The sequence below is a fragment of the Callorhinchus milii genome, unplaced genomic scaffold (assembly GCF_018977255.1).
Source record: "Callorhinchus milii isolate IMCB2004 unplaced genomic scaffold, IMCB_Cmil_1.0 Scaffold59, whole genome shotgun sequence".
In the NCBI taxonomy this organism is placed as follows: domain Eukaryota; kingdom Metazoa; phylum Chordata; class Chondrichthyes; order Chimaeriformes; family Callorhinchidae; genus Callorhinchus; species Callorhinchus milii.
In genome coordinates, this window is record NW_024704800.1 from 212,179 (window position 1) to 236,091 (window position 23,913).

The window sequence follows — 23,913 nt, forward strand, 5'->3', positions numbered from 1 at the left end:
CTTGACCCAACACTGCTCCTAGTGGTGGAGCCTCTACCTCTCTTCGTGGGACATCAGGTGAGCCTTGTTTTTACAACAACAACTTGCATTTATATAGCGCCCTTCAGAAAGGGCAGCGTCTCAGAGCGCTTAACAATGGCAGAGCCTGACACTGAGCCAGGGGGTCGAAGAGGAAGGTCTTCAGTCATGATCTAAAAGAGGGGAAGGAGGGGCAAGCTGGAAGGATTGGGGAGAGAGTTCCAGAGATTCGGGGTGTAGTGGCTGAAAGCACGGTCGCTGATGGTGGAATGAGGGCACGAGGGGCAAGCACAAGGGATTTGTAGAAGAGTGCGAGGATCTTGAAAACGATCCATTCTAAAAACATAGAAACTGGAGTAGGCGATTCATATACCACTGATCTGTACCTCAAGTCCAATTACCCGCCTGTGCCCCGTACCTCTTGATACCCTGACCTAACAAATATCTATCCACCTCAGTCTTGATAGGGGGCGAGAGACAAGCAAGAGGTTGGGGAGTAAGCAGGTCGGAGAGGTAGGGAGGTGTCAAGTCATGAAGGGATTTGAAGATGAGTGTGAGGATGTTGACATCTTGAAAATAAGAGGAATTAGTCAAAGCAGCTTTGCTAATGGCTGTGGTAACCAGGGAAACCCTGTTTTAACGGGACACTGACTCCCAGGGCAAAAATCATCTGGTGACTGAGATTAATCCACATGATTTCAATACATAATCCAGTTATTCCAAGAGGGGAATCTTCCCGGGTGGGGGGGTGGGGGTAAACGGTGTCTCCTTGGACCTGAATTGGCTCCAAGGTGACGTGTCTGGCAACAGAAGGTTGGAATCGAGCCAGCCCTCTGTAACGGTCTCTAGTCCGATTCCTGAGCCAGGCGAGTCCGCAGTATTCCAGAGCACTGCTGATGACAGCACAGCCCGGCCTGGCTCATCAGCAGGACCTGAAAAGGCAGACCAGTCAATGGGGGCAGGGAATCCTCCCACTCGGCTCCTGTTAACCCCGAAAGCCTCAGCTTTAACTAACGGATAGGGTGGTCCTAGCTGGACAAGCAGCGGGAAAACTTGGCCAGACAGCGCTCTCTCAATGAGCAAGCTATGTGGGTTTAGCTAACAGGGAATCCATACAATTGGAAAGGAGTCATGTACTGGTATAAAGGAGATCCCGGTGAGGAGAGAGGGGGAAAGAGAGAGAGAGAGAGATCTCATTGTTAGTGCATTGTGTGGAATGTGTTGCGTGTTACCTCCACGCTGGACTGAGGGAGTGTGTGTGATTGTTGTTGAGGGGGGGGAAAGGTAAAAAATACAGACACTGATACCCTCCTCACTCTCGAAACACAACGAGAGTGAAATCAAGAGAAGCCTGTGTGTGTATATATGTATGTGTGTGTGTATATATGTGTGTGTGTGTATATGTGTGTGTGTGTGTATATATGTGTGTGTGTGTATATGTGTGTGCGTGTATATACGTGTGTGTGTGTGTGTGTGTTGCGTGTGTGCGCAGAGCCAAGCAAAATCGCTGTAAAAAAAAGGCATCTCATCTCTCGCTCTCTATCTATCTCTCTGCATTAAAAGAAGAAGACATGGTTCGATTTAATTTGTGTGCAGAATGCATTGCGTCTGCAGAGAATGAAATGCGATGAAATGCAACGGGACAGTGTGAAGAAAAATGCACACTGCTCTCTTTCTCAGCATTAAATGTGAAAAAATGCCTATTTTCCCCACTCTCTTTCTCATCATTAAACATTAAAAAAACATTTTCCCCCTCTCTTTGCCTCCCCCCCTCTCTCTTCATTGCAGATCACTCAGCTTTGTAGCAAGGCTAGCTTTGCAACATGCTTAAAAACGCGACAATGCACAAAGCGATGGGAATCCTTAAAGTAAAATTAAAAATATAAACCATCTCTCTCTCCCTTCCTTCCTGTCTCCCATTTGCCTCAAAAAATACAGCAAAATACCTTAGTCACCAACAAAAAAACCTGTAAGTCACAGATCCTTATTTTTAAGCAAAAAAAACAGGTCACAAATCCTTAATGTTGCATTTTTTTTGCACTTAAACCACAGGAATATTTAACGAAGGTTAATCAAAAACACTATTATATGTTATATTTTTGCACATACCTTAATAGGGAGACTTTTCCCACACCGTGCTGGGGCGAAATTTAGATTTTAAATCCACATTTCTCTCTCTTTCTTTCTCTTTCTCTCTCTCTCCGCTTTTTTCTCTCTCGCTCTCCCTGGTCAGAAGGTGTTCACTGGCTGGCTGGCTTTGCCTTGCTTTCAGTCCTGCCAATGAAATAATCCTGTGAATAAATTCTGTGCTTATTTTAACGCTTCTCTGCATCGGTGTGGCTGAGGTTTTTGCAGGCAGATGGCTGGATCTGAACGTATTGAAGGCACACACACACACTGGAGAGAGGGAGAAAGAGAGAGGCGGACTGATACAGACGCCAATAATGAGAGGACTCACAACAATGCAGCAATCTGGAACACAAGTCATCATTCAAGCACATGAACGGATCTTCCTGTGTTCAGACTGCATTGTTGTATTTTTCTAAAAACCAAAAACCTTTTACAAATAACAACAAAATTACATTGATATAGCGCCTTAATATCACTTACTTTTGCTTAAAACACAGTCAATTCATTTACTATGTATCCTGTGAAGCGCTTTGAGACTTATCAAAGACACGATGCGGCGCTGTATCGAATGCCAGGATTATTGTTGTATTATTGCAAAATGGGGTAATAATCCCTTCGCAAAAAAGAAATAATAATAATAATAATTAGGTCACTCGATCCACGACAGCAAGTAGGAACCCGGTCGTTAGTCGATCGGCGGATCGCTTTCCAGGGGTAATAATCCCTTCACAATAAAAAATAATAACGTGGTCACTCAATCCACGACTGTTTGTGGGGACACTGCTGTGCGCAATTGGCTGCCGCGTTTCGCCTACAAAATATACAGTCACTACACTTCACAGCATATCCTATGAAGCACTTTGAGACGTCTCGAAGACCTGATAAGGCGCCGGATCAAATTCAAGGATTATTATTCCAATTATTATTATAAAGCGAGACTGCAGCAGATTAAGCATCTCTCTGCAAATAAAATGAAACAAAGCATTGGAATAGGAACCTCAGAAAATATTAATTTGGAGGTCCTGAGCCATTGAGTGTGGTGTATAATGAACAGTGACTTATTCCAGATAATTCCAGCTCCCCCACCTCCAACCCCCCTTACTCTCTCCTAGATAGCCCACTGTTCTGTTCCACTTGCCTCCCACCAAGCCATCAGGAATAACTCTACTCACTCTCCCATCTCTCTCTGTGTCTGTCTCAGCACACCAAAGCGATGAAGCTTCATGCAAATTTACTCATGCAACCACACACACATTGTCTGGAGAGAGTGTGTGTGTGTGTGCGGTGTGTGTGTGAGGCGGTGGGGGGGGGAGAGAGGGTCTAATTGTCAGTCATAATAACAAAGGAAACACTCTGATAATTCTGTTATCGTTTGCTGCGTTTGGTTAACCCACAAATGCGTCCATATTTCCTTTCCCCCATTCCAACACACACACACACAACCCCAACATAGATAAACACACACACAAACATATACAACATACATAATCACACACAACACATCAGACATAATCAGACACAAAACACACCAACACCAACCCTCCTCAACATAAACACCAATGTCACCTCCTCCACACATGTACACACCACATACAAACTGCGATACATAAACATACATAACACAGAGAAACAGACAACACACACAAACAAATGCAGAAACATACAGAAACACAACATACACACACACCAAAAGAAACATACAATACACACAACGCAACACTATCCCTCCCAAACGCAGCCTGACACAGCAAGCCAGCTGGTTTAATTGGAAAGAAGCAGCTCCCAAATTAAGAATGAAATTACGAATTTATAATAAAATATTAATCCTTGCATTTTGTTTGTTGTGATGATAAGTCACTCCACTGATATGTCTCAAAGCACTTCACAAAATATATTGTAAAGTGTCGCGACTGTCNTTTTTTTGGCGAAACGCAGCAGCCAATTGCGCACAGCAGTGACCCACAAACAGTCGTAGATTGAGTGACATTTTTATTTTTGGAGGGAGGGGGTTTATTACCCCCAGAAAGCAATCTCCCAATCATCTAACAACCCTGCAAGGATAAAAGGGTTCCTACTTAATGCTTATGAGGCGAGTACCCTAACCAATACACTACAGGACTCCACAATTTTGCTCAATCTTAAAATTAAGACAAGAAGTCTTTTCAGGCTAAAACCAGGGGGAATTTCAGGACTGGTGAGTGGGAAACCTGCTCGTCTGTTATCCCACCTCCCGCCCCTCCAACCTTGCTGCCATGACTGAGAGATCAGGTAATTAACAGTCATACACTCCTCAGCACTGTCTTGGATTGTGATTAAGTGACAATGCATTTTGTATATAATACCTTACATTTAGCCACAAGGCAATCAGGAGACAGGGATGAATTTTTAACTTATTATAATAATCCTTATATTACAATAATGTACACAGTCAATACACTTTACAGTATATGCTATAAGGTGCTTTGAGATGTCTTGAACAAGTGATATGGCGCTATATCAAATGCAAGGGTTGTTATTATTATTATTAATATTCCCATCAGGAAGATGTCCCCAAAGCAGCCAGTAAGTAAGTGAACGACCAATTTTATCTGGAGGACATGGGAGAGAGAAAGTCCATTCTCTTTTTCCCGACAGCGCCGCAGGAGAACTTTAACTTTAACTTGAACTGGACAAAGATGGGGAGGGAGGTTTAACATCTCATTCAAAGACCGGCACCTCCGACCATGCAGCGCTCCCCAAGCAGTGCACTGGAGCGTCATCTTGATGAACACCAAGTCCTAATGTGGGCTTGAACCGCTAATACTTCAACAAACTCGCAAGGAATCCTGGAGCGTATTGGTTAGAGCACTCGCCTCACAAGCGAGAGGACCCGGGTTTAATTCCTGGGCAGGGCAAAACCTTAAGCAAAATTCCTTACTCCAAACGCCCAGTAAATAATAATAATAATCCTTGCGTTTGATATAGAGCCTTATCACGTCTTCTCGAGGTCTCAAAGCGCTTTACAGAATAGACTATAAGGTGATTTGACCGTATATTTGTGACCGGTAAGTAGGAACTCGGTTGTTAGTTGACAATAATCCCTCCAAAAAAACAAATAATAATGTGGTCATTCAATCCACGCCTGATTGTGGGACGCTGCTGTGCGCAATTCGCTACTGCATTTCGCCCCCAAAATATAGTCAATTCACTTTACGGTATATTCTGTGAAGCGCTTTGAGACGTATCGAAGAAGCGATAAGGCATTTGTGTCAAATGCGAGGATTATTATTATAAGAAACTGAAACATAAGGATTATTAGCGACCATGTTGTAGGCACACATTTTGCACACAAGTGACAAATTTTACCATTACACAAGTACAACAATAATAACTTGCACTTGTACAGCGGCCTGTATGCAGGGTGGCGTCTCAGAGCGCCTAACAGTGGCGGAGCCTGACTCTGAGCCTGGCGGAGGGGGAGGGCAGGTGGCTGTAAGCACAGGACATCACAAGTAACAGGGAAATCACAAGACTTACTTATTAACTAATCAAGAAAGACAGGGATAATAAACAGGAGATATGCTGACAGAAATTTTCCAAACAAAAGTAATGTGTAGCAGCTGGTCTGAGATCTATACCACTGACGGGGCTCGAGGGACTTCAACTCCAGCCGGTAACCCAATTTATTACGTTCTTAACCCCCCAAAAAAGCCAACGCTGTGATTAAATGATAACTCGAATTAACAAACTGCAAACTCAACCATGATGTTCTTCTTTATATCCTAACACAGTCCCTGTGTTGTAGTCCCGAACGAAAAGGATTTTTTTGGAGCACTTTATCATAATACTCCTTGCATTTAATATACAACAATTTATATACGCCCTCCACCCAGGGTAGAGTCTCAAAGCACTTAACAGTGGCAGAGCCTGATATAGTGTCTTATCACGTCTTCGAGACGTCACAGAGCTTCACAGAATATACTGTAAAGTGAATTGACTGTGGATTTTGTGGGCGAAATGCAGTAGCCAATTGCGCACAGCGATGTCCCACAAACTGTCGTGGATTGACCAACCAATTTGTTATTATTTATTTATATTTTTGAAGGGATTATTACCACCGGATAGTGATCAGCCAATCGACTAACAACCGGGTTCCTAGTTACTCCTGGGTAAACAGTGTGTGTGTATGTGTGTGTGGAATAAGAAAACCTGCCTAAGGCTTCGCACTGACCCGCCTGGGAATCGAACCTGGATCTCTGGCTTGTGGGGCGAGGGGTCTAACCCCTGAGCTTCAGGGACTAATCTGAAGACGAAGCAGACGGGGGCACAGGAGTTAGTTTTATCCGACTCTCGGGCATCTCTGACAACGGTATTCCCACCAAAGCACAGTCTCCTCTGCTTTCTGGAACTCCATCCCAGACTCCCTCCGACTCGCTATCTCCCTCACAAGCAAATCAGAGGAGACCCGGTTCGATTCCCGGGCGAGTCAGGACACGGTGAAACGTTGGGCAAGTTTCCTTACTCCCCCCACACACCCACACAGCGCACACACACACACTCACACACCCACACAGCGCACACACACACCCACACACACACCCACACAGCGCACACACACTCACTCACACACACACACAGCGCACACACCCTCACTCACACACACACCCACACAGCGCACACACACTCACACGCACACCCACACAGCGCACACACACTCACTCACACACACACCCACACAGCGCACACACACACCCACACAGCGCACACACACTCACACACCCACACAGCGCACACACACTCACACACCCACACAGCGCACACACACACACTCACACACACACACAGCGCACACACACTCACACCCACACAGCGCACACACACTCACTCACACACACACAGCGCACACACACACAGCGCACACACTCACACCCACACACCCACACAGCGCACACACACACACTCACACACCCACACAGCGCACACACACTCACACACACAAACAGCGCACACACACTCACACACAGCACACACACACACACACACACAGCGCACACACTCACACCCACACACCCACACAGCGCACACACACACACTCACACACACACACAGCGCACACACACTCACACCCACACAGCGCACACACACTCACTCACACACACACACAGCGCACACACACACAGCGCACACACTCACACCCACACACCCACACAGCGCACACACACACACTCACACAGCGCACACACACTCACTCACACACCCACAGCGCACACACACTCACACACCCACATAGCGCACACACACTCACTCACACACACACACAGCGCACACACACTCACACACACACAGCGCACACACACTCACACACACACACCCACACACACACTCACACACACCCACACAGCGTACACACACACACTCACACACACACAGCGCACACACACTCCCCCCCACACACCCACACAGCGCACACACACACACTCACACACACCCACACAGCGCACACACACACACTCACACACACACACAGCGCACACACACACACACACACACAGCGCACACACACTCACATACACACACAGCGCACACACACACTCACACACCCACACAGCGCACACACACACACATTCACACACCCACACAGCGCACACACACACACACTCACACACCCACACAGCGCACACACACACACTCACACACCCACACAGCGCACACACACACACTCACACACCCACACAGCGCACACACACTCACACACCCACACAGCACACACACACTCACACACCCACACAGCACACACACACTCACACACCCACAGCGCACACACACTCACACACCCACACAGCGCACACAACACACACACTCACACACCCACACAGCGCACACACACACACACTCACACACCCACACAGCGCACACACACTCACTCACACACCCACACAGCGCACACACACTCACACCCCCACACACTCACACACCCACACACACCCCCACACGCCTGTGTCCCCGGCAGTCAGTCGCTTGTCAGGCGATTGGGGGATCACTTTTCGGGGGTAATAATCCCTTCAAAACAATAATAATTCGGTCACTTCAACCCCCGGCGGCTGTTTGTGGGGACGTCGCTGAGCGCGATCGGCTGCCGCCATTGGCCCCCAAAACACACACACAGTCACTACACTCGACGGCGTGTCCCGTGAAGCGCTTTGAGACGTCTGGAAGCCGTGATGAGGCCCCGAGTCACACCCCGGGGGGGGGGGGGGAGGGGGGGACTGTTATTGTTATTATTGTCATCTCAAACCGCACCTGTTAACCGCACTGTTCCTCGTGTTTCCGCCTCAGCGCCAACACCGCACAACCACATCAGACAATACCTGAATAAGAATGACCTGAACCCCGTGACCCCGAACCCCTCCAACGGTCCCTCTCCCCCTCTAACGGTCGCTCTCGCGCTCGACGCCGCGCGCGGCCATTTGGGCGGGAAAACCTGTGGACTGTACCATTGCCCCCACACACACACAGCGAGGGGGGGGGAGAGGGGGAGCCCGGGGTCTCAATACCCCTTCCATCACAACCCCCTCCCCATCGATATCCGCCCTCCCACCGCTCTGCAGTGTGTCCAGTCCCCCCCTCCCCTCCCCCCGCCTTCTGATTCACTTGCTTCATTGCCGGGAGGGGGGTATCCAGTCAGTCCCCCCCTCTCAGTGGTTCAGTCCTAAGTGGAGGGGAAACTGACCCCCACCTTTGGACTGTACCACCATCTCCACAGAAGGGGTAGTCCGGGGGGTCGCCATCCCTCAATTGCCCCCGCACAGCCCCCCCCCCGCACTATGCCCACTCCCCCTTTACTTAACGTTAGTAAAGTTACACAAATGCAATCGTGGTGGTGTTGTTGTTTATTTCGGGGTTAATGTCCGGTTCATTGGGGCTCTTCCCCCCCCGCGCCACGTGGTTCATGCCCGAGGGGGGAACGCCCCCTGAACTGCACCATCCTCCCCGGGGGGAGGAATCCCAGTGGGAGATACCATCACTCAACCACCCCCACAGCCCCGCCCTCTATTGATTAACCCTCTCATTGGTAATCAATACCGACAATAACAATAATAATAATTGTCTGAACCCCAAACCTCGTCACGTGGTCTCCAAACCCACCGCTCCCCCCGAGACCACCGCCGTCACCAAACCCACCGCTCCCCCCGAGACCACCGCCGTCACCAAACCCACCGCTCCCCCGGGACCACCGCCGTCACCAAACCCACCGCTCCCCCCGGGACCACCGCCGTCCCCAAACCCACCGCTCCCCCGGGACCACCGCCGTCCCCAAACCCACCGCTCCCCCCGGGACCACCGCCGTCACCAAACCCACCGCTCCCCCCGGGACCACCGCCGTCACCAAACCCACCGCTCCCCCGGGACCACCGCAGTCACCAAACCCACCGCCCCCCCCCCGGGACCACCGCCGTCACCAAACCCACCGCTCCCCCCGGTACACCCCCGTCTCCAAACCCACCGCTCCCCCGGACCACCGCCGTCACCAAACCCACCGCTCCCCCCGGGACCACCGCCGTCACCAAACCCACCGCTCCCCCCGGGACCACCGCAGTCACCAAACCCACCGCCCCCCCCCGGGACCACCGCCGTCACCAAACCCACCGCTCCCCCGGTACACCCCCGTCTCCAAACCCACCGCTCCCCCGGGACCACCGCCGTCCCCAAACCCACCGCTCCCCCCGGGACCACCGCCGTCGCCAAACCCACCGCTCCCCCCGGGACCACCACCGTCGCCAAACCCACCGCTCCCCCCGGGACCACCGCCGTCACCAAACCCACCGCTCCCCCCGGGACCACTGCAGTCACCAAACCCACCGCTCCCCCCGGGACCACCGCCGTCGCCAAACCCACCGCTCCCCCCGGGACCACCGCCGTCGCCAAACCCACCGCTCCCCCCGGGACCACCGCCGTCCCAAACCCACCGCTCCCCCCGGGACCACCGCCGTCCCCAAACCCACCGCTCCCCCCGGGACCACCGCCGTCGCCAAACCCACCGCTCCCCCCGGTACACCCCCCGTCTCCAAACCCACCGCTCCCCCCGGGACCACCGCCGTCCCCAAACCCACCGCTCCCCCCGGGACCACCGCCGTCGCCAAACCCACCGCTCCCCCGGGACCACCACCGTCGCCAAACCCACCGCTCCCCCCGGGACCACCGCCGTCACCAAACCACCGCTCCCCCCGGGACCACTGCAGTCACCAAACCCACCGCTCCCCCCGGGACCACCGCCGTCGCCAAACCCACCGCTCCCCCCGGGACCACCGCCGTCGCCAAACCCACCGCTCCCCCCGGGACCACCGCCGTCCCCAAACCCACCGCTCCCCCCGGGACCACCGCCGTCGCCAAACCCACCGCTCCCCCCGGTACACCCCCCGTCTCCAAACCCACCGCTCCCCCGGGACCACCGCCGTCCCCAAACCCACCGCTCCCCCGGGACCACCGCCGTCGCCAAACCCACCGCTCCCCCCGGGACCACCGCCGTCGCCAAACCCACCGCTCCCCCGGGACCACCGCCGTCGCCAAACCCACCGCTCCCCCCGGGACCACTGCAGTCACCAAACCCACCGCTCCCCCGGGACCACCGCCGTCGCCAAACCCACCGCTCCCCCGGGACCACCGCCGTCGCCAAACCCACCGCTCCCCCGGGACCACCGCCGTCCCCAACCCACCGCTCCCCCCGGGACCACCGCCGTCGCCAAACCCACCGCTCCCCCCGGGACCACCGCCGTCCCCAAACCCACCGCTCCCCCCGGGACCACCGCCGTCGCCAAACCCACCGCTCCCCCCGGACCACCGCCGTCACCAAACCCACCGCTCCCCCGGGACCACCGCCGTCACCAAACCCACCGCTCCCCCCGGGACCTCCGCCGTCACCAAACCCACCGCTCCCCCCGGGACCACCGCCGTCACCAAACCCACCGCTCCCCCCGGGACCACCGCCGTCACCAAACCCACTCCTCCCCCCGGTACACCCCCCGTCTCCAAACCCACCGATCCCCCCGGGACCACCGCCGTCACCAAACCCACCGCTCCCCCGGTACACCCCCGTCTCCAAACCCACTCCTCCCCCCGGGATCTCCGCCGTCTCCAAACCCACTGTTCCCCCCCGATAATAATAATAATAATAATAATAATCCTTGCATTTGATATAGCGCTTTTCACGTCGGGAGGACGTCCCAAAGCGCTTCACAGAATATACTGTAAAGTGAATTGACTGTATATTTGTGGGCGAACGCGGCAGCCAATTGCGCACAGCAATGTCCCACAAACAGTCATGGATTGAAAATGACCAATTTATTATTGTTTTTGGTTTTGGAGGGATTATTATTAGGCTCTGTGTGGAGTAAGGAAACTTGCCCGAGGTTTCGCCCTCTGCCTGGAATTGAACTCAGGTCTCTCACTTGCAAAGCGAGTGCTCTAACCATTGAGCTACAGGACTCCACGATACACCCCCCATCTCCAAACCCACCGCTCCCCCCGGGACCACCGCCGTCACCAAACCCACCGCTTCCCCCGGTACACCCCCCGTCTCCAAACCCACTGCTCCCCCCGGTACCACCACCATCTCCGCTGCCAAAAAACCCAAACCCGTCTACTCGAGCGCAGATGGCGGAAAACTGGCCTGACAGTTCACCACCAACTGCGGCTCGAGCATCTCCACAGCTACCACCGTTCTTTGACACACACAAAAATGGTTTCCATTCCAACATCATCTTGGAGGCTAAACACAACCCTAAAATCCTTTTTCCACCTATTACCTCCTCCGTGCCCCCCCCTCAGGCCCCTCAATCTTCATATCAAATGCCAAGTGCGAGGAGGGCATGGACTTCTTTTCATCTAAAATACTTAACATCCGCCAGGCAGCCTCATCTACCTGCCTCTTGTCACCCACCACCACGCACTCTCCGTCCCCCTCACCCTCCCCATCATCTGCTCCTACCACCACCCCCATCCTATAATCCGTCCTTCCCATCTCTCCCTCCTCCCTCACACCCACCAGCACCTCCATGAAACCCACCATCTGCTGCCTCGACCCCCTCCCCACCAACTTTCTAACCTGCCCTTCCTCTCAAAAGTTCTAGAACATGTTGTTGCCAACCAACTCCGCGCAAACCTCTCCTCCCACTCCCTCTTCGAACCCCTCCAGTCTGGTTTCTGCCCACAGTACAGAGACTGCGCTTGTGAAAGTCACAAACAACATCCTTTCTATCTGTGGAGTCCTGTAGCTCAGTGGTTAGAGCACTCGCTTTGCAAGTGAGAGACCTGAGATCAATTCCAGGCAGAGGGCGAAACCTTGGGCAAGTTTCCTTACTCCACACAGAGCCTAATAATAATCCCTCCAAAACCACAGACAATAATAAATTGGTCATTTTCAATCTACGACTGTTTGTGGGACATTGCTGTGCGCAATTGGCTGCCTCGTTCGCCCACAAATATACAGTCAATTCACTTTACAGTGTGTTCTGTGAAGCGCTTTGTGATGTCCTCCCAACGTGAAAAGCGCTATATCAAATGCAAGGATTATTATTATTATTATTATCTGTGACCAGGGCTCCCTTTGCCTCCTTGTTCTCCTGGATCTCTCTGCCGCGTTCGACACAGTCGATCACGCCATCCTCCTCCACCGCCTTTCCTCCGTCGTCCACCTTAGTGGGACCGCATTCGCCCGGTTCGAGTCCTACCTCACAAACCGCAGCAATACATCTGCACCAACGGCTTCTCCTCCGCTCTCACCCGGTTACGTGTGGGGTACCCCAAGGATCCATCGTTGGCCCCTCCTCTTTCTGATCTACACGCTCCCTCTTGGGGATGTCATCCGCAGACATGGGGTACATTTCCACACGTACGCGGGCGACACCCAACTCTATTTTTCCACCTCTTTTTGCGCCCCCCGTCCCCCCCCTCGTCCCCTGATGTTCTGTCTGTCAGACCTCAGGGGTTGGATGAGCGCAAACTTCCTTCAGCTGAATGTTGACACGACGGAAGCCGTACTCTTTGGCTCTCGTCAACGTCTAAAATCTCACGGCTCTCACCTCCTCCACCGATCCGACCCCCCCCCTAAAGCTCTCCGAACCCATACACAACCCAGGGGGTCAGGCTCGACCCCCAATTATCCTTCCTCTCCCACATCCGGCCCCTCACCAGCACCGCCTTCTTCCACCTCTGACGCATCGCCCGTCTCCACCAATACCTCTCCCCAAAAGCCGCTGAAGCCCTGGTCCAGGCCTTTGTCACCTCTCAGCTGCACTACTCCAACGCCCTCCTCCTCCCCTCCACCACCATCCATACAACCCATGTCATCCAGAACTCTGCCGCCCGCATTCTCACCCGCACCAAACCCCTCTCCCCGATCTCCCCAGTCCTGGCCTTCCCCCCACCCCAAACCCCACTGCCCGATCCCCCCAGTCCTGGCCTTCCCCCCACCCCAAACCCCACTCCCCGATCTCCCCAGTCCTGGCCTTCCCCCCACCCCAAACCCCATTCCCCGATCCCCCCAGTCCTGGCCTTCCCCCCACCCCCAAACCCCACTCCCCGATCCCCCCAGTCCTGGCCTTCCCCCCACCCCCAAACCCCACTGCCCGATCCCCCCTTCCCTCACCCCTTCCCTTCCTATTTTCAGGTCACCACTGAGACTTTTCTTTTTGACTGTGCCTTTGGTCACCGTCCCCCCTCCCCCTCCCCCTGGCTCCTCTCCCTCCCCCTGGCTCAGCGCCAGGATCCGTTACTGTAAAGCTCTGAGACGCCCTCCGACTGACAGTGTGTCCCGTGAAGCACTTTAAGACGCCTCAAAGCCGTGATAAGGCGCTGGGTCAAACGCCAGGTTTATTATTATTATTATTATAAACTCAAGGGAATCCAGGCCAAGTTATAATCCTTGCATTTTGACCCGGCGCCTTATCACGTCTTCAAGACGTCTCAAAGCGCTTCACAGGATACGCTGTAAAATGTAGTAGTGACTGGATATTGTGCAGACGAAACGTGGCAGCCAATTGCACCCAGCGACGTCCCCACAAAGAGTCGTGGATTGAAATGACCAAATGAATATTATTATTTTGAGGGGATTATTACCCCCGGAAAGTGATCCTCCAATCGACTAACATCCAGGTTCCTACTTACTGTTGGTAAACAGAAGAGTGTAGAGTAAGAAAACTTGCCCAACCTTTCGTTCTGCTCAGGAATCAAACCCAGGTCTCTAACCACTGAGCTACACACTCCACCAAGTTTATGCAAACCTGCTCTCATCATTTAACCCTTCAAGCCCTGGTGAACCGGTGTCCAGAGGAGTTTCAGGACTGATCTGCCTGTTCCTGTTACCAATTTACATTCCCATTCCAGGCGGCAAGACTTGACAGAGAATTCCAATCAAATGATTTGTTTCCTGTTTACTGAACCAATGAGGGTCATGGTCAGAGATGGAGCAACATCCAGTCTGAGCAGATTACAAAGAAAACTGCAATACTCTCGGCTCTTTCAGATCAAATCACTCATTCACTTCATGGCTGTTTGCGGGGAAATAAGAATCTTCCGATGAAAGAAGGTCCATCCAGTTCGACTTCCACCATCCTGGCAGTCACTTGCACATGTCATGTCCTCAAACTACAGACTGTATTATTCCCAGATATTATTTCCTAACAGAAATCTATCTCATTTGTTCTTGAAACAAACATTTTCTGTTTCCACTCCCTCGGGATCCTGTTTTGTTCCATAAGTTTACTGCTCACTCCCTGAACTAGCATTTCCGAGGATTTGTTCTGAATTTACTCCCCTTTCAATCGCAGGCCGTGTCATCTGGTTCGACTGTTCAGTATAAGATAAAACAGCTTATCACAGACTACATTATCTCGTCTCTTTAGAATCTTAAAAACGTTAACCGTATCACCCCTCAAGCTTCTCTTCAGGGACATTGTTGCTGGCAAATTTGATGCCTTGTTCTGGATTCCTCCACCAGAGGAAACAGTTTTTCTGTATCTACCCTATCGAATCCTTTGATCATTTTATAGAGATTCGATAGGGCACTGCTGATGGCGGCACAGCCCGGCCCGGCTCATGGGCAGGACCCGGAGGCCCGACCAGTCACTGGGGGCAGGGAATCCTCCCCCTCAGCTCCTGTAACCCCACAGCCAAAGCCCCAACTAACTAACGGGGAGGGGGGTCCGAGCTGGACACGCAGCAGGAAAGCTTGGCCAGACAGCGCTCGCTCTCTCTCTCTCTCGATGGCTGAGCTGTGTGTGGGTTTAGGTGGTTAGACTCCAGCAGTTACCCCATCGCACACTCTGGGCTCCCCCCCCCCCCCCACAAGCCTTGGCTCTCGCCCAACCTGCGCCTAATACTCTCCGGAATTAGGTAACCAGAGGGCGTCCCTCCAGGGGAGAGAGAGAGAGAGAGAGAGAGCGCATTCCATCCCAACAATCTCTCTCTGGGGTTTCCGGGTGTGGAGGGGATGTGGGGAATTCTCAGTCGGATTTGGAGACTCTTAAGCAACGGTGACGGGTTTCCGTGTGTGTCAGACACCCGACCGGTCACGGTGACGGGTTTCCGTGTGTGACAGACACCCGGCGGGTCACGGTGACGGGTTTCCGTGTGTGTCAGACACGGCGGGTCACGGTGACGGGTTTCCGTGTGTCAGACACCCGGCTGGGCAAAAAAATAATTTTAGACACAGTGAGAGTGAGTGAGTGAGTGAGTGAGTGAGGGAGGGAGGGAGGGAGGGAGTGAGTGAGTGAGGGAGTGAGGGAGTGAGACAGGTGGGTGTTCATGGGGGTGTGGGGGGGGGGGAACTCACTGACTGTTAATCGACACAGCTGATTGATCGCTGACGTTGCGAGACACTGTGTTAAAGCTAAAGGACTGCGTAGTCAGTGAGTCTGGGATCTCTCATTCACCACAGAGCCCCTTGTGAATGGGTCGTGTCAGATATGGTTTGTCATTGATGCCGGATTGTGATCACACACAGTAACTATTTATCCTTCCGCTCTGCTGGCTTTTCCTGCCGCTCGACAGCGGGTATTATCAGTGGGATTAGGGCAGGACAACGGCCCCCAGGGCACTGATCCCACCTTTGGCTGACCCAACCAGACCCTCGTCTGTTTACAACCCAAAACATCCAGATTTTCGTACCCTTGAGCCGCGATCGAACCGGACAGCACTTTTTTTTAGTTCCTTCCGATTTCTCTCCCACTTGATATATAATAATCCCACTTAATAATAATTATCACGTTGGTGAAACGTCTCGAAGTGCTTCATAGGATATACCGTCAAGTGTAAGGACTTTGTGTTTTGTGGGTGAAACGCAGCAGCCAATTATGCCCAACGATGTCCCCACAAACAGTCGTGGGTTGAAGTAACCAAATAAGTATTATTATTTATTTTGAAGGGTTTATTACCCCTGGAAAGCGATCCACCAATCGACTAACAACTGGGTTCCTACTGACTGCTGGTAAACAGAGGCGCATGTGCATGACTGTGTGTGTGTGTGTGTGTGTAAGGAAACTTGCCTAAGGTTTTGCCCTGACCTGCCCGGGAATCGAACCCGGGTCCTCTCACTTGCGAGGCGAGGGGTCTAACCAATACACTACTTGTTGATGTGAATGCTACTCATGAATTTCTTCCGAGGAGAACATACAGAAAGCAGGTCTGCCCTGAAGCACGCCAGGTCTCTCCGTGCATTTCAAACAGTCTCTTCCTGTTCTGGTCAGTTGTGTATAACAGAGCCCCTCTTGGCTGTTGGCCGCCCCATTGCTGTAACGGAGACCAGATGGCTTTTGCTATCAAAGCAAACAAAATTCTGCTATCTCCATAGCCAGAACACCCACCAACTCCTGCTGTGTGTGTGCTCCACACCCCCAGGGCTGAAATTCTACCCATTCTTTGCCTTCAAGTCCAGACGTGCTTCTGCATAGGAACAGGACGAGGTCATTCAGCCCCTCAAGCCTGTTCCACCATTTTGTTACATAATAATAATAATAATAATCCTTGCATTTGATATAGCGCTTTTCACGTCAGGAGGACGTCCCAAAGCGCTTCACAGAACACACTGTAAAGTGAATTGACTGTATATTTGTGGGCGAACGCGGCAGCCAATTGCGCACAGCAATGTCCCACAAACAGTCGTAGATTGAAAATGAACAATTTATTATTGTTTTGGGTTTTGAAGGGATTATTATTAGGCTCTGTGTGGAGTAAGGAAACTTGCCCAAGGTTTCGCCCTCTGCCTGGAATTGAACTCAGGTCTCTCACTTGCAAAGCGAGTGCTCTAACCACTGAGCTACAGGACTCCACCATCATGGTTGATCTGTACCTCAAGCATGTTCTCCTTATCAATAGCCGAGCTGTGTGTGGGTTTAGGTGGTTAGACTCCAGCAGTTACTCCAACCCACACTCTGGGCTCCCCCCACCCCAAGCCTTGGCTCTCGTCCAACCTGCGCCTAATACTCTCCGGAATTAGGTAACCAGGGGGGCGTCCCTCCAGAGGAGAGAGAGAGAGCGCATTCCATCCCAACAATCTCTCTCTGGGGTCTTCAGGTGTGGGGGGGATGTGGGGAATTCTCAGTCGGGTTTGGAGACTCTTTAGCAACGGTGACGAGTTTCCATGTGTGTCAGACACCCGACCGGTCACGGTGACGGGTTTCCGTGTGTGACAGACACCCGACCGGTCACGGTGACGGGTTTCCGTGTGTGTCAGACACCCGGCCGGTCACGGTGACGGGTTTCCGTGTGTGACAGACACCCGACCGGTCACGGTGACGGGTTTCCGTGTGTGTCAGACACCCGACCGGTCACGGTGACGGGTTTCCGTGTGTGTCAGACACCCGACCGGTCACGGTGACGGGTTTCCGTGTGTGTCGGACACCCGGCCGGTCACGGTGACGGGTTTCCGTGTGTGTCGGACACCCGGCCGGTCACAGTGACGGGTTTCCGTGTGTGTTGGACACCCGACCGGTCACGGTGACGGGTTTCCGTGTGTGTTGGACACCCGACCGGTCACAGTGACGGGTTTCCGTGTGTGTTGGACACCCGGCTGGTTACGTATTCAATTTACGTATTCAAATTTAAGATGGAGCAGAACTATAGAACTGTAGAAATTTACAGCACAGAAGAAGAATATTGTAAAGTGTAGTGACTGTGTATTTTGTGGGCGAAACTCGGCAACCAATTTCGCGCAGCAGTGTCCCACAAACAGACAGGGATTGACTGTCCCATGATTTTATTTGGGGGATTGTTGGCGCAAGAGAGAGAGAGAGAAACTCCCTGTTTTCCCTGGCAGGGCCGGGGGAGATCTTTAACTTCCGCCTGAACAGAGCACAGAGGGAGGTTTTTAATGTCTCACCCGAAGGATATTTTAAGAATATTCCTTGCATTAGATACAGCGTCTTGTCACATCGTCGAGACGTCTCAAAGCATTTCACAGGACACATTGCAAATGAATTGACTACGTTTCTTGGGCGAAATGCGGCAGCCAATTGTGCCCAGCGACGTCCCCACAAACATATGATGCACCCCAAAAAAAAATGGTAAAGTGGAGTGACTGTGTGTTGGAGCTGACTTGCTGGGATACAGCGATGTTCCATCTGTAGAGCAGGGTTTGTGCACTAGACCCTGGTGGGTGACAGAATGGTGTCAGCAGCTGAATTCAGGGCTGTTCACTGTCCTCAATCCCTTTTTTAGTAATTAGTTCAACAGCGTGTGGCGGAGATCAGACAGTCAGGAGAGTTGGCGATGTACCCACTTCCTTCTCTCTCTCTCTCTCTCTTTTCCACCCTCCCCCTTCCCCCTCGCTTCACCCACCTCCACCGCACATCACCACCCACCATTGTGGAGTCCCATAGCACAGCGTAATAATAATAATAATAATAATAATCCTTGCATTTGATATAGCGCTTTTCACGTCAGGAGGACGTCCCAAAGCGCTTCACAGAACACACTGTAAAGTGAATTGACTGTATATTTGTGGGCGAACGCGGCAGCCAATTGCGCACAGCAATGTCCCACAAACAGTCGTAGATTGAAAATGACCAATTTAATTATTGTTTTTGGTTTTTTGGAGGGATTATTATTAGGCTCTGTGTGGAGTAAGGAAACTTGCCCGAGGTTTCGCCCTCTGCCTGGAATTGAACTCAGGTCTCTCGCTTGCAAAGCGAGTGCTCTAACCTCTGAGCTACAGGACTCCACATGGTAATGGTTAGAGCCCTCTCCTCGCATACACACAAGCGAGAGGAAACGCGTTCGATTCCCGGCCGGGCAAAGCAAAACGTTAGGCAAGTTTCCTTACTCAACTCACACACACACACACACACACACGCGCCTGTGTTTCTCGCCAGTCAGTAGGAACCCGCTTGTTAGTCGATTGGGGGATCACTTTCCGGGGGTAATAATTCACCCCCTTAAAAGAAAAATGGTCACTCAATCCACCACTGTTTGTGGGACGTACAGTCAATTCGTTTGCGATTGGCTGCCGCGTTTCGACCACAAAGTATACAGTGAATTCACTTTACAGTATATTCTGTGAAGTGCTTTCAGACATCTCAACGACTGTGGGACGCAGTTCCAGAGGGTGGGGTTAGAGAGGCTGAAGGCCCGACCACTGATGGTGGGTGGGCGGGCGAGGGCTGTGGAGCAGGCCGGAGGGAGCGGACAAGTTGAAATGGGGTTAGCAGGTCACAGAGGTAAGGGTGGGGGGTGGGAGGGAAGCCGTGGGGGGCTTCTAAGGCGATGACCAGGATTTTGAACTGTAAACTCTGGGGGACGGGGAGCCAGTGGAGTCGGGCGAGCGAGGGTGGAGCCTGGTACGGTAAATACTGAAGGTTCTTGGTTTCGGCTCAATACTTAAAACAAAACCGAACCCTTTTGGTCAACAGTGCAAATGTGATACTCTCTCTCTCTCTCTCTCTCTCTCTCCATCTGCCCATCGTTAAGTGCTCCTCCTGCTTTGAGTTGTTTGGTTGATAGGCACGACATGCGAAGCCAAATCAAACAGTTCAGTGAACGTTCCTGACCTGACAGTCTACTCGTTCCTGGGCGCAGATATTAATCCTTGCATTTTGATGCAGCGCTTTATCACGTCTTCCGAGACGTCTTGAAGCGCTTCACGGAATACACTGTAAAGTGTAGTGACTGTGTGTTTTGTGGACGAAACGCAGCAGTCAATTGCGACCAGCGATGTCCCCACAAACAGGCGTGGGTTGACTGACCAAATTATTATTTATTTTTGGAGAGATTATTACCCCTGGAAAGCGACCCGCCAATCAACTAACAACCGGATTCCTACTTACTGCTGGTAAACATAGGCATGTGTATGTGTGTGTGTGTGTGTGTGTCTGTGTCTGTGTGTGTATGTGTGTCTGTATATGTGTGTTTGTGTGTGTATGTGTGTGTGTGTGTTAAGGAAACTTGGCCAACGTTTTGTCCGGACATGTCCGGTAATTGAATCTGGGTCCTCTCACTGGCGATCTTAACTGAAGGATATTCATCACAATAAGTCTTGTCTATGTGCAAAAGAGTTACCATGTACAGTGATATGTGCGACAGGCAATGTTTCTTTTATTCTCTTAATAAAAAAATAAATAGCGTACTAAAATTACAAGTTTGGGTTGCTATGCTTCATCTATTAAGACTACTACGAAGCCTGCTCAGCGTGGGTTACAGCAAAGCAAATCACAATGACAGGAGAGTTACAATAATAATAATAATAATGATACAGCGCTTTTCATGTAAGGAGGATGTCCCAAAGCGCTTCACAATATATACAGTAAGGTGGTGTGACTGTGCGTGCTTTCGGTCACCCTCCTATCCCTACCCCCCCACTGCCCTCCATCTCTCTTGATCCCTACCCACAGCTTGGGTTCAAACCCTCAATTATCCAGTGCCTTGGAACGTCCTCCTGACATGAAAGAAAGGCGCTGTGTTGAGTGTAATTTTGCTGTTGTTGTTGCTGTTTTGTGGGCGAATGGGGCACCCAAACTGCGCAAAGACGAGTTTAAATGGGATTTGTTTGAGCAAATTAATGTGCGTGATGTACAGCGCGGCTAAATAATGTGACTGCACCAGTTGTTGTACAATGCTCTTGAGCACTTACAAAGGAAACTTGTGAAACAGGCGTAAAAAGCTGATTCAAGCCCTGAAGTGATGCTGTTTCGTTGGTCTGTCTGTCTGTCTGTCTGTCTGTCTGTCTGCCTGTCTCTGTGTCTGTCTATCTAACCTGTGATGTACAGCTCTGACAGAATCAGGGTCAGAGTCAGTTTGCACATCAGTCTCTAGCAGTGGTGAGTATTTATTTTGATCAGGAGGTGGGTGGGTGGGTGGGTGGGTGGGGAAAGAGTACTATTTCATCTCCAATTACCTTTTGTGAGCACCTCTCTCTAGGCCCTGTTCCCAGGGGATTCGTCTAGATCTGGGTTGGGGTCCAACCTTTTGGCTGCAGAGTGGGCCGCAAAAGTAATATTTTTGTGTTTCCCCTCCAGAAACATGACATGACATAACATTTACGGGTTACGGGGGGCGCAGGTGGGCCAGAAGAAATGGAGGGAGGGAGTGGGAGCCGGTTGCGGCCCACGGGCCGCCAATTGAACCAACCTAGTCTAGATGTTGCTCTTAATTAGTCTCTAAGAGATGTGCATGCCAGTGTAGCCCAGGGCAGAATATCTTGATCAACTTTCCATGACAAACATCCAATCAACCCCTCTCTGACATGCATGTGGTGGAGAGAGAGGGGAGGATCTCATTGGCCTCAAATTCCGCCTAGACTTAGCCGCAGACCATTCTGTTTTAAAATTTACGAGCTCCTAGAAATGTGGAAAATTATAAAATGCAGAGTCTTAATTTGGAAACAGTCGCTCCACAGCGCTTTATTAATAATAAAAAATTAATAATTTTTGCACTTGATACAGCGCCTTATTGTTTTGTTGAGACGCCTCAAAGTGCTTCACAGGATATACCGTAGAGTGTAGCGAGTATATTTGTGGGCGAAACGCGGCAGCCAATTGCACACAGCAGCGTCCTACAAACAATCGTGGGTTGAAGTGACCAATATTATCATTTTTTTTCTTGAGGGATTATGATCAGGTGTGTGGAGTAAGGAAATTTGCCCAAACTTGCCCCAAGTTTTGCTCTGCCAGGAATGGAACCCAGGTCTCTCGCTTGTGAGGCGAGTACTCTAACTACTGAGCAACAGGACTCTCCCACCCACCCCACCCCCCAAACCTGCTCGGTCCCCGCTAGAAAAATACGTACGAAGAAAGGATGACAGTGACTCGCAGCAGCTCAAGGTCTCAATATCTGGTGGTGAATTGGGAAAATTCCATTCTAGTGATGGGTTTCTCGTTGGCAAACTGGGTGTTTACGATCCGGGAGTTCGGGCTGCCTACAGCCCTCAGCCAGGTCATCCTGCACAAGGAAACAACAAAGAGAAACTGGAATCCAGCACGCACAAGACAAGACACACGAAACACGGGCTCACAGTAACACTCGTTAGATAAAACCAGCTGGAAAATGTTATCCAGTTCCGCGACTGCAACAACAACAACAAAACTACACTGAGGATTTGGGAGGGAAGGGGGGCAGGTGACTGTAGGCACTAGTCGAAGAGGAAGGTCTTCAGGCGCGACCTGAAGATGGAGGAGGAAGGGGGAGAGGCGGAGGGAGGGATAGAGGTGGAGTGTTCCAGAGTTTCGGGGCATAGTGGCTGAAAGCGCGGCCACCGATGCTGGAGCGGAGGGACAAGCAGGAGGCTGGACCCAGCCGAACAGATACAGCAGGTGGTGGGTTCGGGAGTAAACAGAGGTAAGGAGGTGCTGGGACAAAATATACAGTCACTCCACTTGACAGTGTATCCTGTGAAGCGCTTTGAGACGTCTCAAAGATGTGATAAGGCCCTGTATCAAATGCAAGGATGATTATTATTATTATTATTATTATTATTAATCTGTCCCCCAAGCCCCACCGTGCCGTGAAGGCGAGCGTGTCGGAGTGGGAGGGAGGGGCTCACCTTACCATTGTACGGAGCAGTCAACATTCCTCAATCTGGGCTTCTCTCCATGTGCTGTCAGGAGGTCGCTGTTCCAGGGTAACATTACAAGGATACTTGCAGACTTTCGAAGCAAGACTTTTTGTGTGGAACCTGATCCTCCCCTTCCTATCCCACACAGTGCCCCCAACTTCACCCCCCTCCCCCCCACACCCTGGGGGCACCGAGACGCTGGGGGAGGCAGGAGAAGGGGGTGGGGAGTGGGAAGGAGGGAATTTCCAATCTAAATCAAAGCAGCGTGTTGTTTTTGTTGGTTACAGTCATGTCCGTGATAGGATTTTTTTTGCTAAAAGCTGATCAATCAATAACTAATCCACAGTGGCTGAAACTTGTGTCATTGATTCAGATTCTGTTGCTCATTTCCAATAGTAATTATAATTCTAATAATAATAATCCTGGCATTTGATCCGGGGCCTCATCATGTCTTCAAGACGTCTCAAAGCGCTTCACAGGATATATTGTAAAGTGTAGCGACTGTGTATTTTATGGGCGAAACGTGGCAACCAATTGTGCGCAGCGACGTCCCACAAACAGCCGTGGATTGAGTGACCAAATTATTATTATTATTATTTCTTTTTTGGAGGGATTATTACCTCCAGAAAATGATCCGCTAATGGACTAACAGCCAGGTTCCTACTTACTGCTCAGTAAATAGAGGCGTATGTGTCTGTGCGTGTGTGTGTGTGTGTGTGTGGGGGGGAGTAAGGAAACTTGCCTAAGGT

The 23,913-nt window shown here is 51.5% G+C and overlaps 1 protein-coding gene across 1 annotated transcript in view; it reads right to left on the bottom strand.

The window, feature by feature from the left end:
- LOC103190679 (spectrin beta chain, non-erythrocytic 1-like) overlaps positions 1–8,551 on the bottom strand; it is a gene marked incomplete at its 3' end in the record, with an annotated part of 84,850 nt that extends 76,299 nt beyond the window's left edge. The window contains 2 exon segments of the mRNA XM_042345540.1: positions 2,128–2,292; positions 8,428–8,551.
- Positions 8,552–23,913: the final 15,362 nt, after the last annotated feature.